The 13,001-nt window shown below is 43.1% G+C and overlaps 6 non-coding genes across 6 annotated transcripts; all 6 read left to right on the top strand.

The window, feature by feature from the left end:
* Positions 1-70: 70 nt before the first annotated feature.
* Positions 71-261, top strand: LOC141159175 (U2 spliceosomal RNA). The gene has a single exon (XR_012249188.1). It is a non-coding gene; the product is annotated as a U2 spliceosomal RNA (small nuclear RNA).
* Positions 262-1,379: 1,118 nt separating this feature from the next.
* On the top strand, positions 1,380-1,570 carry LOC141159176 (U2 spliceosomal RNA). Its single transcript, XR_012249189.1, has one exon. It is a non-coding gene; the product is annotated as a U2 spliceosomal RNA (small nuclear RNA).
* A 1,121-nt stretch (positions 1,571-2,691) lies between these two features.
* Positions 2,692-2,882, top strand: LOC141159177 (U2 spliceosomal RNA). The gene has a single exon (XR_012249190.1). It is a non-coding gene; the product is annotated as a U2 spliceosomal RNA (small nuclear RNA).
* Positions 2,883-4,002: 1,120 nt separating this feature from the next.
* LOC141159180 (U2 spliceosomal RNA) lies at positions 4,003-4,193 on the top strand. The gene has a single exon (XR_012249192.1). It is a non-coding gene; the product is annotated as a U2 spliceosomal RNA (small nuclear RNA).
* Positions 4,194-5,314: 1,121 nt separating this feature from the next.
* On the top strand, positions 5,315-5,505 carry LOC141159181 (U2 spliceosomal RNA). The gene has a single exon (XR_012249193.1). It is a non-coding gene; the product is annotated as a U2 spliceosomal RNA (small nuclear RNA).
* Positions 5,506-6,625: 1,120 nt separating this feature from the next.
* LOC141159182 (U2 spliceosomal RNA) lies at positions 6,626-6,816 on the top strand. Its single transcript, XR_012249194.1, has one exon. It is a non-coding gene; the product is annotated as a U2 spliceosomal RNA (small nuclear RNA).
* Positions 6,817-13,001: the final 6,185 nt, after the last annotated feature.

Here is a 13,001-nt window from a genome sequence, read left to right on the forward strand (position 1 = left end):
GGTGGCCATCTCCACAAATGGACTTTTCAGAATCCTTGGGTGGCACCGTAGTCGGAAACCAATTCTGGTTATCGCTTCTCGGCCTTTTGGCTAAGATCAAGTGTAGTATCTGTTCTTATCAGTTTAATATCTGATACGTCCCCTATCTGGGGACCATATATTAAATGGATTTTTAGAACAGGGAGATGGAAAAAGAGCTTGCTCTGTCCACTCCACGCATTGACCTGGTATTGCAGTATCTCCAGGACCGGTGCACCCCTTCTTTAATGCAGTTTCTAAAATCAGAAAGAATTGAATTCAATGCTTTTTGTTCATTTGGCTTGTTTGTCGGATTTTGGGATGGACTCTTTGGCTTTGCTTTTCTTCTCCTCATTGGATTTTTCATGTTAAAAGTTGCAGAAGCCAGATGACAAGCTCATTTTGGTTCAACTTCAGCAACTGTGCATTGCATTGCCATGTAATGTAATGCAATGCTATCTATCTAGCTCTCCCTCTATACTTCCTTTTGGATAAACAGACATATTAGGCAAGCATTTTGGAGCTTTCACCTAAATAACTACAGGTGGTGAGATAAGCTGCACAATATAATTGACCTTTCAGTATATTGTTGCACACACACCATCTATTTAGCAAATGCCCTTGTTATCAACAGCATCCTTTTAAACTCACCTGAGCTAACAGGTATGTGAGCTGGTTACTCTGCTGCGCTTAAAATTTCTTTTTTGGTTTGCTACAATGCCTTTTCTGAAACGTTGTCTCCCTCTGCTGGAACACTGACTTCTTTCATTTAATGCCTGCAGACTATAAAAGAGAAACCAACCCAAAAAGTTTGGTTGATTAGTCTGTGGCATTCTTTTAAACTGTTGCTTATGGCGGTCTCTGTGAGCTTCTCAGTGACATTCAGCCATCCAGGTATCTCGCCTGCAGTAGACGGAATGTGGCAATGGAACGCTGGCTGCGCGTGTCATAATAGGCTCTGAGCCTTTATATACCTGCGCACAGCAGCAGCCACTTTCAGTCTGCTGCTGGACAGCCAGCAGCAGCAGCAGCAGCAGGAGAGGTAATTAATCAGCAACCCTCCTGCTAAGGGTAGACAGCTGCTCGTTCCACCCCCCCCCCGCCTTAATTGGTTCTCCTCCCTTCCAACGGTGTTGAGGCGGGTGGGAACAGCCGGGGGTTGAGGGTACTGTGCTAAAAGAGGTGGAGTTATGCAGATCTAAAACGCGTGGATTGCAGCAGCAGCAAGCCGAAAAGTGCAGGCATGTGAGGGATCTAGAGGTTGACAGCATGTCTTCTTAACGGGAGTCCAGGTGGCCATCTCCACAAATGGACTTTTCAGAATCCTTGGGTGGCACCGTAGTCGGAAACCAATTCTGGTTATCGCTTCTCGGCCTTTTGGCTAAGATCAAGTGTAGTATCTGTTCTTATCAGTTTAATATCTGATACGTCCCCTATCTGGGGACCATATATTAAATGGATTTTTAGAACAGGGAGATGGAAAAAGAGCTTGCTCTGTCCACTCCACGCATTGACCTGGTATTGCAGTATCTCCAGGACCGGTGCACCCCTTCTTTAATGCAGTTTCTAAAATCAGAAAGAATTGAATTCAATGCTTTTTGTTCATTTGGCTTGTTTGTCGGATTTTGGGATGGACTCTTTGGCTTTGCTTTTCTTCTCCTCATTGGATTTTTCATGTTAAAAGTTGAAGAAGCCAGATGACAAGCTCATTTTGGTTCAACTTCAGCAACTGTGCATTGCATTGCCATGTAATGTAATGCAATGCTATCTATCTAGCTCTCCCTCTATACTTCCTTTTGGATAAACAGACATATTAGGCAAGCATTTTGGAGCTTTCACCTAAATAACTACAGGTGGTGAGATAAGCTGCACAATATAATTGACCTTTCAGTATATTGTTGCACACACACCATCTATTTAGCAAATGCCCTTGTTATCAACAGCAGCCTTTTAAACTCACCTGAGCTAACAGGTATGTGAGCTGGTTACTCTGCTGCGCTTAAAATTTCTTTTTTGGTTTGCTACAATGCCTTTTCTGAAACGTTGTCTCCCTCTGCTGGAACACTGACTTCTTTCATTTAATGCCTGCAGACTATAAAAGAGAAACCAACCCAAAAAGTTTGGTTGATTAGTCTGTGGCATTTTTTTAAACTGTTGCTTATGGCGGTCTCTGTGAGCTTCTCAGTGACATTCAGCCATCCAGGTATCCCGCCTGCAGTAGACGGAATGTGGCAATGGAACGCTGGCTGCGCGTGTCATAATAGGCTCTGAGCCTTTATATACCTGCGCACAGCAGCAGCCACCTTCAGTCTGCTGCTGGACAGCCAGCAGCAGCAGCAGCAGCAGGAGAGGTAATTAATCAGCAACCCTCCTGCTAAGGGTAGACAGCTGCTCGTTCCACCCCCCCCCCCCCGCCTTAATTGGTTCTCCTCCCTTCCAACGGTGTTGAGGCGGGTGGGAACAGCCGGGGGTTGAGGGTACTGTGCTAAAAGAGGTGGAGTTATGCAGATCTAAAACGCGTGGATTGCAGCAGCAGCAAGCCGAAAAGTGCAGGCATGTGAGGGATCTAGAGGTTGACAGCATGTCTTCTTAACGGGAGTCCAGGTGGCCATCTCCACAAATGGACTTTTCAGAATCCTTGGGTGGCACCGTAGTCGGAAACCAATTCTGGTTATCGCTTCTCGGCCTTTTGGCTAAGATCAAGTGTAGTATCTGTTCTTATCAGTTTAATATCTGATACGTCCCCTATCTGGGGACCATATATTAAATGGATTTTTAGAACAGGGAGATGGAAAAAGAGCTTGCTCTGTCCACTCCACGCATTGACCTGGTATTGCAGTATCTCCAGGACCGGTGCACCCCTTCTTTAATGCAGTTTCTAAAATCAGAAAGAATTGAATTCAATGCTTTTTGTTCATTTGGCTTGTTTGTCGGATTTTGGGATGGACTCTTTGGCTTTGCTTTTCTTCTCCTCATTGGATTTTTCATGTTAAAAGTTGCAGAAGCCAGATGACAAGCTCATTTTGGTTCAACTTCAGCAACTGTGCATTGCATTGCCATGTAATGTAATGCAATGCTATCTATCTAGCTCTCCCTCTATACTTCCTTTTGGATAAACAGACATATTAGGCAAGCATTTTGGAGCTTTCACCTAAATAACTACAGGTGGTGAGATAAGCTGCACAATATAATTGACCTTTCAGTATATTGTTGCACACACACCATCTATTTAGCAAATGCCCTTGTTATCAACAGCAGCCTTTTAAACTCACCTGAGCTAACAGGTATGTGAGCTGGTTACTCTGCTGCGCTTAAAATTTCTTTTTTGGTTTGCTACAATGCCTTTTCTGAAACGTTGTCTCCCTCTGCTGGAACACTGACTTCTTTCATTTAATGCCTGCAGACTATAAAAGAGAAACCAACCCAAAAAGTTTGGTTGATTAGTCTGTGGCATTCTTTTAAACTGTTGCTTATGGCGGTCTCTGTGAGCTTCTCAGTGACATTCAGCCATCCAGGTATCCCGCCTGCAGTAGACGGAATGTGGCAATGGAACGCTGGCTGCGCGTGTCATAATAGGCTCTGAGCCTTTATATACCTGCGCACAGCAGCAGCCACCTTCAGTCTGCTGCTGGACAGCCAGCAGCAGCAGCAGCAGCAGGAGAGGTAATTAATCAGCAACCCTCCTGCTAAGGGTAGACAGCTGCTCGTTCCACCCCCCCCCCCCGCCTTAATTGGTTCTCCTCCCTTCCAACGGTGTTGAGGCGGGTGGGAACAGCCGGGGGTTGAGGGTACTGTGCTAAAAGAGGTGGAGTTATGCAGATCTAAAACGCGTGGATTGCAGCAGCAGCAAGCCGAAAAGTGCAGGCATGTGAGGGATCTAGAGGTTGACAGCATGTCTTCTTAACGGGAGTCCAGGTGGCCATCTCCACAAATGGACTTTTCAGAATCCTTGGGTGGCACCGTAGTCGGAAACCAATTCTGGTTATCGCTTCTCGGCCTTTTGGCTAAGATCAAGTGTAGTATCTGTTCTTATCAGTTTAATATCTGATACGTCCCCTATCTGGGGACCATATATTAAATGGATTTTTAGAACAGGGAGATGGAAAAAGAGCTTGCTCTGTCCACTCCACGCATTGACCTGGTATTGCAGTATCTCCAGGACCGGTGCACCCCTTCTTTAATGCAGTTTCTAAAATCAGAAAGAATTGAATTCAATGCTTTTTGTTCATTTGGCTTGTTTGTCGGATTTTGGGATGGACTCTTTGGCTTTGCTTTTCTTCTCCTCATTGGATTTTTCATGTTAAAAGTTGCAGAAGCCAGATGACAAGCTCATTTTGGTTCAACTTCAGCAACTGTGCATTGCATTGCCATGTAATGTAATGCAATGCTATCTATCTAGCTCTCCCTCTATACTTCCTTTTGGATAAACAGACATATTAGGCAAGCATTTTGGAGCTTTCACCTAAATAACTACAGGTGGTGAGATAAGCTGCACAATATAATTGACCTTTCAGTATATTGTTGCACACACACCATCTATTTAGCAAATGCCCTTGTTATCAACAGCAGCCTTTTAAACTCACCTGAGCTAACAGGTATGTGAGCTGGTTACTCTGCTGCGCTTAAAATTTCTTTTTTGGTTTGCTACAATGCCTTTTCTGAAACGTTGTCTCCCTCTGCTGGAACACTGACTTCTTTCATTTAATGCCTGCAGACTATAAAAGAGAAACCAACCCAAAAAGTTTGGTTGATTAGTCTGTGGCATTCTTTTAAACTGTTGCTTATGGCGGTCTCTGTGAGCTTCTCAGTGACATTCAGCCATCCAGGTATCCCGCCTGCAGTAGACGGAATGTGGCAATGGAACGCTGGCTGCGCGTGTCATAATAGGCTCTGAGCCTTTATATACCTGCGCACAGCAGCAGCCACCTTCAGTCTGCTGCTGGACAGCCAGCAGCAGCAGCAGCAGCAGGAGAGGTAATTAATCAGCAACCCTCCTGCTAAGGGTAGACAGCTGCTCGTTCCACCCCCCCCCCCCCGCCTTAATTGGTTCTCCTCCCTTCCAACGGTGTTGAGGCGGGTGGGAACAGCCGGGGGTTGAGGGTACTGTGCTAAAAGAGGTGGAGTTATGCAGATCTAAAACGCGTGGATTGCAGCAGCAGCAAGCCGAAAAGTGCAGGCATGTGAGGGATCTAGAGGTTGACAGCATGTCTTCTTAACGGGAGTCCAGGTGGCCATCTCCACAAATGGACTTTTCAGAATCCTTGGGTGGCACCGTAGTCGGAAACCAATTCTGGTTATCGCTTCTCGGCCTTTTGGCTAAGATCAAGTGTAGTATCTGTTCTTATCAGTTTAATATCTGATACGTCCCCTATCTGGGGACCATATATTAAATGGATTTTTAGAACAGGGAGATGGAAAAAGAGCTTGCTCTGTCCACTCCACGCATTGACCTGGTATTGCAGTATCTCCAGGACCGGTGCACCCCTTCTTTAATGCAGTTTCTAAAATCAGAAAGAATTGAATTCAATGCTTTTTGTTCATTTGGCTTGTTTGTCGGATTATGGGATGGACTCTTTGGCTTTGCTTTTCTTCTCCTCATTGGATTTTTCATGTTAAAAGTTGCAGAAGCCAGATGACAAGCTCATTTTGGTTCAACTTCAGCAACTGTGCATTGCATTGCCATGTAATGTAATGCAATGCTATCTATCTAGCTCTCCCTCTATACTTCCTTTTGGATAAACAGACATATTAGGCAAGCATTTTGGAGCTTTCACCTAAATAACTACAGGTGGTGAGATAAGCTGCACAATATAATTGACCTTTCAGTATATTGTTGCACACACACCATCTATTTAGCAAATGCCCTTGTTATCAACAGCAGCCTTTTAAACTCACCTGAGCTAACAGGTATGTGAGCTGGTTACTTTGCTGCGCTTAAAATTTCTTTTTTGGTTTGCTACAATGCCTTTTCTGAAACATTGTCTCCCTCTGCTGGAACACTGACTTCTTTCATTTAATGCCTGCAGACTATAAAAGAGAAACCAACCCAAAAAGTTTGGTTGATTAGTCTGTGGCATTCTTTTAAACTGTTGCTTATGGCGGTCTCTGTGAGCTTCTCAGTGACATTCAGCCATCCAGGTATCCCGCCTGCAGTAGACGGAATGTGGCAATGGAACGCTGGCTGCGCGTGTCATAATAGGCTCTGAGCCTTTATATACCTGCGCACAGCAGCAGCCACCTTCAGTCTGCTGCTGGACAGCCAGCAGCAGCAGCAGCAGCAGGAGAGGTAATTAATCAGCAACCCTCCTGCTAAGGGTAGACAGCTGCTCGTTCCACCCCCCCCCCCCGCCTTAATTGGTTCTCCTCCCTTCCAACGGTGTTGAGGCGGGTGGGAACAGCCGGGGGTTGAGGGTACTGTGCTAAAAGAGGTGGAGTTATGCAGATCTAAAACGCGTGGATTGCAGCAGCAGCAAGCCGAAAAGTGCAGGCATGTGAGGGATCTAGAGGTTGACAGCATGTCTTCTTAACGGGAGTCCAGGTGGCCATCTCCACAAATGGACTTTTCAGAATCCTTGGGTGGCACCGTAGTCGGAAACCAATTCTGGTTATCGCTTCTCGGCCTTTTGGCTAAGATCAAGTGTAGTATCTGTTCTTATCAGTTTAATATCTGATACGTCCCCTATCTGGGGACCATATATTAAATGGATTTTTAGAACAGGGAGATGGAAAAAGAGCTTGCTCTGTCCACTCCACGCATTGACCTGGTATTGCAGTATCTCCAGGACCGGTGCACCCCTTCTTTAATGCAGTTTCTAAAATCAGAAAGAATTGAATTCAATGCTTTTTGTTCATTTGGCTTGTTTGTCGGATTTTGGGATGGACTCTTTGGCTTTGCTTTTCTTCTCCTCATTGGATTTTTCATGTTAAAAGTTGCAGAAGCCAGATGACAAGCTCATTTTGGTTCAACTTCAGCAACTGTGCATTGCATTGCCATGTAATGTAATGCAATGCTATCTATCTAGCTCTCCCTCTATACTTCCTTTTGGATAAACAGACATATTAGGCAAGCATTTTGGAGCTTTCACCTAAATAACTACAGGTGGTGAGATAAGCTGCACAATATAATTGACCTTTCAGTATATTGTTGCACACACACCATCTATTTAGCAAATGCCCTTGTTATCAACAGCAGCCTTTTAAACTCACCTGAGCTAACAGGTATGTGAGCTGGTTACTCTGCTGCGCTTAAAATTTCTTTTTTGGTTTGCTACAATGCCTTTTCTGAAACGTTGTCTCCCTCTGCTGGAACACTGACTTCTTTCATTTAATGCCTGCAGACTATAAAAGAGAAACCAACCCAAAAAGTTTGGTTGATTAGTCTGTGGCATTCTTTTAAACTGTTGCTTATGGCGGTCTCTGTGAGCTTCTCAGTGACATTCAGCCATCCAGGTATCCCGCCTGCAGTAGACGGAATGTGGCAATGGAACGCTGGCTGCGCGTGTCATAATAGGCTCTGAGCCTTTATATACCTGCGCACAGCAGCAGCCACCTTCAGTCTGCTGCTGGACAGCCAGCAGCAGCAGCAGCAGCAGGAGAGGTAATTAATCAGCAACCCTCCTGCTAAGGGTAGACAGCTGCTCGTTCCACCCCCCCCCCCCGCCTTAATTGGTTCTCCTCCCTTCCAACGGTGTTGAGGCGGGTGGGAACAGCCGGGGGTTGAGGGTACTGTGCTAAAAGAGGTGGAGTTATGCAGATCTAAAACGCGTGGATTGCAGCAGCAGCAAGCCGAAAAGTGCAGGCATGTGAGGGATCTAGAGGTTGACAGCATGTCTTCTTAACGGGAGTCCAGGTGGCCATCTCCACAAATGGACTTTTCAGAATCCTTGGGTGGCACCGTAGTCGGAAACCAATTCTGGTTATCGCTTCTCGGCCTTTTGGGTACGATCAAGTGCTTTATTGCAGGAGATTGTGGTTGAAGGGCACTCGGGTACCCCTCTCCTTGGCCTGGCAGGATCGTCCACTTTGGTGGACTTAACCTGCTTGCTGCTATTAGGGAGAGGGCTTAGTCCCAGGGTAACGAGTTGCGATCCCCCAGCTTCCAGGTGTTTTTCGCTGCAAGAACACTGGGAGCGCAGATTGCAAGCGGCTGCAATTTGCAACCTTGTTGCGTTTTTCCATGGAGGTTGACCCTAACCTCGTGCCTCTTTATGCGAGGCTAAAAAACTCTATCCGAGTTCACTTCACGGCGGGTGGCTCGGATATGAGGAAATTAGGGTATGTAGTCCAGGACGTGCTCAGGAACCTTCTTGGCGTACAAAGGAATGAAATTCTCTCCATCCAGGATTATCCCAGAAGAGGTGACTATGACATCACATTCACCGGAGAAGGTATTTTTAGAGATGTACTAGAAAAGTTAAAAAAAGTTGAAAATAGTCCTGTTTTGAAAGGGATACAAATTGTTGAGCACGTCCTGGATGAGGTAAGACTGGTTATTGTAAAAATATTTTCGCCCTTTGTTTCTGCTCCAGAAGTAATGTCATTTCTAGCAATTTATTTTAAAAGTGTTAAATGTATTGGGAAGATATTAAACGAATATAACATATGGACATCTAAGTGGAAATTCCTTGTGAAGTGTACAAGAGATCCAAATACACCAGGTGGTATACGGCTCCCCCCTGCCCGTTTCAAAATTGGGCAAACAAATGGGGATTTCTTCTTTTCTGGGATGCCAGTATATTGCAGAAATTGTGGGCGCTATGGTCATTCAAAAGAAAACTGTCATGTATCATGTAGAAATTGTGCTAGTGAAGAACATGAGACAAAAGAATGCCCTAAGGAAAAGAAATGCAGTTTTTGCCAGACTCCAGGTCACTTTTATTTTTCTTGCCCTCACAGATTTCGGGAAGATGAGCAAAAGGGGAAGTCCAAGACGTCCGACCAAGGACCAAAAGATCAGACCACCCCTCAGGAGGAGGAACAACAACCTGGAGCCTCTGGAGATAATAAGGGCGTACCAAATAGTGAAGTGTCTCCAGAGTCTATGACAGGTAAAATACCAAATCCCAAAACCTGGCTGCAGGACCTGCGGGAGTCCAAAAGGAGGGCTGAGAAGGAGCAGAAGGGCACTACTGGTAAGGTCAAAAGGGACCGGCAAAAGGCCGACACAGAAGCCCATGCCCAGTCTGGGTCTCCTAGTGCTGAGGGCGCTGAGTGGATAAAGGTGGGTCCTAAGAAAAAGAAAAAGGGTGGTTCGGAGGAGGCAGCAGGAGGTGAACAGATGGACACTTCTCCAGAAGGGGACGTGGACGCTGGACCCTCAGGGGTTTCGGTCTCCGCTGCTACAGGTGGGGACCGGGATCTTGCTGCCTCTGAAGAGTCAGAGGCTCTGCCTTGTGCGCAACCTCCTCCTATAGGACGACCTTCTACAGGTCAAACAGGGGCGGCGGAACCCCTCGGGGACCCACCTGATGAGGAACTGCATGGCCAGCCAATGGAGACCCAGCGGGTTCTGCCAGCCAGCCCTCCGAGCTATGCCAGTGTAGCGTCGGGTTTATATAAATGTGGTAATCTTTCCTCCTCCACGGAGACTCTCGTGACGATACTATCAGATGAGGAGGGAGGCGCAAGCCCAGTGGTCTGATCAGGTTCATCGGACAGGTAAATCCGTTGCTCTTAGTTACCTAAGTAAAATTTCTACATTTTCTAATGATGGCTGAACTCAAAGGTATTTCCCTCAACGTGAGAGGCATAAAATCTAACACGAGAAGAACTGCTCTTTTTAATTTTTTTACGTGTTTTACTGCATCTGTATTTTTTCTGCAAGAATGTAATATCCCACATGAAATGTCATATCAAAAATATAAAGATGAGTGGAAGTGTGGGCCATCTGTCTGGTCCGGATCGAATGCTGCAGGATCAGCGGGTGTAGCCATACTTTTTAAAGGGAACGTTTTAATTGATTTTATTCAGGAAATTTTACCAGGTCGTATTTTATTAGTGAAAGCTTTTATTGATGGTATTAGATGGCAGTTTTTAAATTTTTATGGATCCCCAGAGAAAAATGAAAGAGCCGAAATGCTTGATCTTTTACCATTATTTATTAATAACTCTGAACCTTTTATCTTAGCAGGGGATTTTAATTGTGTTTTAAAAGGTGAAAACCGGCGCTCCAGCTCTGTAAGCAGGAACTACGATAAAACCTCAGGTATGCTACATGATATAGTCAAAGATGCTAAATTGATAGACATATATAAAGAGTGTCATAGTGACAGCCCAGAGGACGCCGGTTTCACTTGGAGCAATGCTAATTGTAGCTCTAGGATTGATTTTATTTTTGGTTCAGATAAAACAATACCTGCCAAATGTGAAGTTTTAACTAATATATTTTCAGACCATAAACTTTTATCCTTTACCATAAAAGTAAATGACAACAAAAAATGTGGTAAGAAAAGCTGGAAAATGAACGTATCCCTTTTAACCGACCCGCAGATTTTATCAGATTTTATTGAGTTTTATAGGAAATGTAGAAAAGGGAAAAAAACAAATGAGACTATGAGTGTATGGTGGGATAGAATGAAAGTAAAAATAAAAGACTTTTTTATTAAAAAGAGTATATGTAGAGCCAAAGAAAAATATGAAGAATATAGAATTTTAAATACCCGCCTACAAACATTATTTAAGCTCAGAGACAATGGGATAGATGTACAAGTTGATATTTCAAACTTAAAAGAAGAGATTTCAAAATGGCTAGAACAAAAAGGAAAAGAGATAATTTTTCGTTCTAGAGTACAACATATAGAAGAAAATGAAAAGTGTTCCAGATATTTTTTTAGGAAAAATAAAAAAGAAAAAGTGATAATTGACCATATAGATGGTGAGAATAATATAAAAAATATGCTGGGTAAAGTTTAGGTTTTTTTTTCTAATCTTTTTAATGGAAAAAATATAGATAATAAATTAATGGATGATTCGCTGCAAGGACTAACAGCTGTTTTAGATCCCGCATCCCAAGAGTTTTTATCCCAAGTTTTAACGGAACAAGAAGTGTTAAAAACTATTAAAAGTTTTAAAACTGGAAAGGTCCCTGGTCCTGATGGCATCCCAATAGAATTTTATGTATGTTTTTATGATATTTTAAAAGATGATTTGTTTTATTTGTTTACTGAGGTTTTTAATAATAAGGTTTTATTAAATTCCTGGAAGAAAGGTGAAGTCTCCCTCCTATACAAAAAAGGCGATAAATCAAAATTAGAAAACTGGAGACCAATAACACTTTTAAATTGTGACTATAAAATAATGGCTAAAATTTGTGCAAATCGTCTAAAAGAAGTCATCAGCAAAGTTATTCATTCTAATCAAGTGTGTGGGGTGCCGGGGCGCAGTATATGGGACAATCTGAATTTAGTGAAAGACTGTATTGAGGATGTGAAAGACAGAAAGGGGAAAATGGCGATTTTATCTATTGATTTTGAAAAAGCATTTGACCGTGTCTCACACTTTTATCTTTTTAAAGTTTTAGAGAAAATGGGCATACCAGAAGGGTTTTTACTATCGCTTAAAGCATTTTACAAGGATTGTACAAGTAAGATTTTAGTGAATGGTTTTAAGACACAAGAGGTATTTTTACGGTCAGGGGTGAAACAGGGATGCCCTCTGTCCCCCCTACTGTTTATCTGTGCACTGGAACCAATGTTATGTGCAATACGCCAAAATAAACAGATATGCGGTGTCCCTCTGCCTGGAAGCGGTGGTTTGGAGGCCAAGGTTGTAGGCTACATGGATGACGTGGCGGTCTTGTGTACAGATGCACCATCACTTACGGCCACTCTCCATCAAGTGCAATCCTTTTGTCTAGCTTCTGGTTTTAAAATCAATTTTAATAAGTGTAACATTTTAAGTGTTGGGGGGATGATTTTACGTGATGTACCAATTAATGTCTCCGAATCCATTTCCATTTTAGGTATATCATTCACTGAAAATAATGATGGTTATAATAGTTGGGAAACTGTTACACAGAAAGTAAATACGAAAATATGTATGTGGAACATGAGGAGACTTACAATGGAGGGTAAAGTATTGGTTTTAAAGATGGTGATTTTACCTCTTTTATTGTATCTTAGCATGGTTTTCCCCCCGCCTGTTAATGTTTTAAAAAAGATAACCAAAACCTGTTTTACCTTCTTTTGGAACTCAAAAATGGAAAAGCTGAAAAGAGAAATCGTGATGAAATCAAAAGTAAAAGGTGGTAAAGATTTTCCAGATTTTAATAGGTTTCTTTTAATCCATCTGTTCGTTTACTGTTTTAATGCCCTTTTTAAGAATCACTATTGGTCCTTTTTTATGCGTTTTAATACAGGATTTTTTATGAGAAAGTTTGGATGGTATGAAGTTAATATATCTGTGCCCCATGCTTTTAATTTGTCGACGCATTATGAGATTTTAAGGAAAATAGTGTCCGATTTTAACTTAGGGACTAAGAAAATAGAGGAATTAAGAAATAGTAAGAAACTAATTAAAGAAATACGTAAAAGTGAGGAAATATGTAATGTTGACAGATATGATGATGACAAATCTATGTCTATCTGGAAAATGATTAACGTTTTTTATCTTTTTAATGAACAGAGAGATCTGGCTTGGAGTTGCATGCACCGCTGTCTTCCTTGCCGGGCATTCCAATACAGAAGAGGATTTGTGAGGTCTGCCATCTGCCCAAGAACCGGATGCCAAGACGAGGAAACGGTGGAACATCTATTATGGACATGTAATTTTGCAAAGGATTTCTGGAGAAGACTGCTCCCCCTACTGGAAAGGGTGGCAAACCTCAAGGACTTTACATATAAAACTGTGCTATACGGACTTATGGAATGCCCCACAATGGACCAGTACACAATGGCTTGGAAGACAGTGAACTGCGCCAAGTCATCTCTCTGGAAAGCGCGCAACATTGCTATTTTTAAACAAGATGTTTTATCAGTGAATGATGT

This window comes from Phyllobates terribilis, unplaced genomic scaffold, assembly GCF_046119375.1.
Source record: "Phyllobates terribilis strain yellow unplaced genomic scaffold, ASM4611937v1 Scaffold_8__6_contigs__length_399053987, whole genome shotgun sequence".
NCBI classification, from domain to species: domain Eukaryota; kingdom Metazoa; phylum Chordata; class Amphibia; order Anura; family Dendrobatidae; genus Phyllobates; species Phyllobates terribilis.